The sequence below is a fragment of the Labrus bergylta genome, chromosome 9 (assembly GCF_963930695.1).
Source record: "Labrus bergylta chromosome 9, fLabBer1.1, whole genome shotgun sequence".
In the NCBI taxonomy this organism is placed as follows: domain Eukaryota; kingdom Metazoa; phylum Chordata; class Actinopteri; order Labriformes; family Labridae; genus Labrus; species Labrus bergylta.
Window position 1 is genome coordinate 27,673,946 of NC_089203.1, and position 4,256 is coordinate 27,678,201.

Consider the following 4,256-nt stretch of genomic DNA (forward strand, 5'->3'; position numbering starts at 1 on the left):
CGCCCTGTGCAACGTCATCGCCTTCTAGGTGAAAAAACAAATGACGTCATCGAGATGAACGGGAACAGGTAGATTCAGGTGGTTTTGGATAGATGTATCTCATGATATTGTTGATACCATTTGACTTATTACAAATGTAGCCAACTGTTTATGAGGGACAAAAAAAAATGACTAAAGTATAAATAAATTCATAAATAAATAAATGTTGGGAGAAATGCATACAATAATGCATAAATAAATAAATAATTAAATAAATACATCAATAAATATATAAATGTTGAAAACAATACATCAATGAATAAATAATAAATACACTTTGTTAATGAAAAAGGCTATTTATATATTATGTATTTATTCATTTATTAGCGTATTTCTACAGTTATATATGTATCAATGCATACATTTCCACATTAACTGAGTTATTAATTTATTTCCATATTTTTACATTTACACATCTATTTATTTCTGTGTGGAAGAGGAAAAGTATTTATGTAAATTTGCTTCTGTCTGTTTTTCAAAATTGACCAATCCTACTTCAGTAATGTTAGGAAGGCCCACTTAATTTACATATTTACTTTTCCTTGTACAACATGGACACAGAAATACATAAATAAATAAATAAATATATGAATATATTTATTTATATATTATTTTTTATATGAATTGTTGCATTTATTTATATATTTATTTATATATTTATTGATGCATTTATTTAATTATTTATTTATTTATACATTATTGTATGCATTTCTCCCAACATTTATTTATTCATTCATTTATTTATTTATTTATACTTTAGTCATTTTTTGTCCCTCATAACTGTTCGGTTTCCACAACAGCAATAGTTAAAAAACAGAAATAAATACCATCTACAAAGCCAAATTTAGTCACTCCAAACCTGAGCTTGAAAATGAGCAACCATATTATGCAATTCATAAAATTAGAGCGCTGCTAAAACTCTAGTGCTCTTTTTCCATGAGAGCTCTTAACTTGTTAAGGCATGACTTTGACAGTAGCGTATATTTCATGTTTTAATTAAGACAGTAAAAAAATATTTAATAGTTTGATAAGATTCAGGTTTGTAATTTGAAAACATGGGTGTTTGAAATATTTTGATTTTGAACAATTTAAATACAGAATGATTAATTTATGGACCCCAACGTGTCTAAAGGTTTGGTAGCATAAAGAAACGTGCAAATCTTTAGAGAAAGAAGAGTGCTTAAAGACTATGAAAATACGTTTTTGAAGTAGCCTACTTTAATAGAAATAATGATAGTTTTATTCGTAGGTTTTTTAAAACACATGTTGGGGGGGTAATCACAACTTTAAACCAGAAATAATGTAGACTTGAAAATCGTATTTGACTTATTGATGAATATTGGAGTTATAGAGACAAACAAATAAATGATGTAGGCCTATTTTTATTTAATAATAATAAAGCCATACTGGTTGTTTAAACACATAAGTCTTTTTGAGGTTAAAATGAATTGACGACAATTATTGACCTTATTCTAAAACACTTGGATACTAATTGTCTAAATAAAGAATGTCAAACTAGTCATTTCTATATGATTATGATTATGAAATAATTATTTAAATTAGTATATTAAAAGTGATTTGATGTAGTTCTCACTGGGATCCACTTGGTGGCGCCAGAGCTCCATCAAATCGTACTGGTTTTAAAGTTTACCCAACAACAGCGCTGAGGCTCCTATACCGAGTTATCTGCTGAACTTTTCTGAGGATAAAACTCAGTCCAATACATTTATTCATGTTCCAGGTTTCATTTGACAATGTATTCAGGTAACTCAGGTGACTCAGGTGACCAGCTGCTTGAATCAGGCTCCTTCGTATCATATCATATCAAGGGGAATACAGGGGAGAGCACATCTGCTACATCCATCCAAGTAAATCTCAATACATGTAAGAGTCATGCATTCAAAAAAGTAATTTATTTAATCAGAAAATGAGCTTAAAGTATTAAAAGTAAAACAAAACAACCCAATAAAAGAATATTGTTAAATGCAATAACATTATTGTCACTCACGTTCACATCAAAGTAGGATTGTACTGTTGTCATAGGTTCAAAACATTAGAGAGAGCTGCCTACCCCTCCTCTCTAGAGTCCATGCTCACTCAGGTCACCATGTGGTGGACTCTGAAGCTTCAGTGTTTATCCAGCTCTGCATGGGTCTGTAAACCTTTCTGTGTTCTAACCTCTCTCCATTTTTATCTCTCCATGTACAAGATGATGACCTCATGTTAAAAAAATGCATTGTAGCTGCATTGCATGCTGGTCTATATTTTTTCTATATTATTAGTTACGCTGCAATCTGATGAATACATGTTGGTAGAAGTTGCAGCTCTGGGAAGAAGCTTTTCCCGTTTTTGGCAGACTGACACAAAAACAGCTGATGTTGATGTTAAATAATGTTCTGCTATTTGACTTTTTCATGGATGCAGAAATATTTGGATGTGCTTTCCAATCACCTTCTGTCACCTGTTAGCATCTGGAACAAGAACGAGTATAGATACACTCTGAGAAATCAACGTTGCACTGAAGCCTTTTTTAGTGACATGGATGATAATGAAACTGTACCCTATTCCCATGTCACAAAAAAACAATCAAATCCACCTTCTTTTGTTAGCAGAAAATCTTACTGTCATGGCAACATAGTCGCTCTCTCTCCATAGAGTCCAGTTGTTTTGGTTTTGTACGTTTTAACATTTCCATTTCTTCTGAGCGTTCTTAGTGATTGCTGGAAAAGACTAAATTAGAATCTCTAATCAGATGAGAAAAGTCACAACATATTGTTTCTGTCAGCTCCTGTTTTTCAAAGTAAAAAAATGAACTCTCCAATAGCGTCTCAAACTAAACAGACACAAGGTTAGTGTGTCACATCAAAATGAAGAAATGGTGGAAGGCCGATAGCCCAGTGGTTACGTCCTGTGTGGAGGCTGGACTCCTCATTGCAGTGGCTGTGGGTTCGAGTCCGTAATTCCTGTCACTCGTCAGCTGTCCTATCTCATAAAGGGGGAAAAAAAAGGCCCAAAACATAACTTAAAAATAAAATAAAGAAATGGTACATGCAAACATGTGATGTCTGTAGCCAAATGAAATCGATCTCCTTTGTAAGCACGGTTTATTGGCACACATAATGGTAAAGCATACATACCAGACATCAGATATGACACTGAACACCTCTGCTATATAATGTACAAATGGTGTCTAATAATACTAGGCTCAAACATATTTAGAAATGTGTTAGCTTCCTTACAAATGCACAAATAAATACCCTTAAGATCCAATTGTATAAAGACGTCTGTGGCTGTCTTCTCGCCCATTTTTCAAACTAAAGTCCAACAAAAAAGAGGATCAGGGATATAATATCGATTCAAACAATCGTGAACACAAACGCAGGGATCTCAAAGCATTTCTGTAGGGTGGAGGTGACTCGAGCTGCGTGTCATTTAAAAAAAAAAAAAAGTTTTGTTTTCCCTCGTCATGTCACAGAATACACAAGAAATGTGATCGTGTGACGGCTAACTTTGTGGCTTTGGTTCTGCACTAGCTCAAGAGGGAAACATAGGAGGCAAACAAAGTCCATCCAGACACCACCCGACAGAAATCTGAGTCTCCTGCACAAAACAAAACAGCTGCCATATCCAAACTGCTTTTTCAGTGGCTGATTTTACAGTGGACAAAATAGATTCCACCTCTATGTACAGAGCTACAAACCTTTTAACAGTGTTCCCAAACTGATGAACCCGAAAAACAACGGATGGTTTTTTAAAAAGTACATATATCAAAGAAAATAAAAAATCCTATAAAATCATGCAGGAAAAAGGCTTTTAGTATCAGTTTGGGAGTTAGGTCGTTAAAGGGAAAAAAGTCCAATTTTTCAAGAAGGGAGAAGGAAAAAAAATCAGCATTAACGCATCAATGTGTGTTAAGTTCACTACTAAACGGCAAAATTACAACGTGATTGCAGAAAACGGGGTGTTCTGAGAGAAGCAAAAATACCAATTGACTACAAACACAATCAAACTGGTTTGCATGAAATCACAATCTGTGACGCGGTTAAATGTGGAAAAAAACAATCCGAGGACACAATTTTTTTCCTCGTTTGAACGCAGTCCATTGCGGTAGAGAATTTCTTTATCTCCCCCTTAATTGGAAATGGAAATAAAAAAGCAAGAGCAGAAAACAAAACCAACAGCAAACTGAGTCTAGAAGAAAAAATGCATTCGCCCTC

General features: G+C 33.8%; 1 protein-coding gene across 3 annotated transcripts in view; it reads right to left on the reverse strand.

Annotated features, from left to right (window-relative positions):
* Positions 1–3,126: 3,126 nt before the first annotated feature.
* Positions 3,127–4,256, reverse strand: part of ldb2a (LIM domain binding 2a) — a 112,725-nt gene continuing 111,595 nt past the window's right edge. For all 3 annotated transcript variants that reach the window (XM_065958780.1, XM_065958778.1, XM_065958779.1), the window contains exon 9: positions 3,127–4,256. This exon is cut by the window's right edge and continues 867 nt beyond it. The gene's annotated coding sequence lies outside the window, so the exon portion shown is untranslated.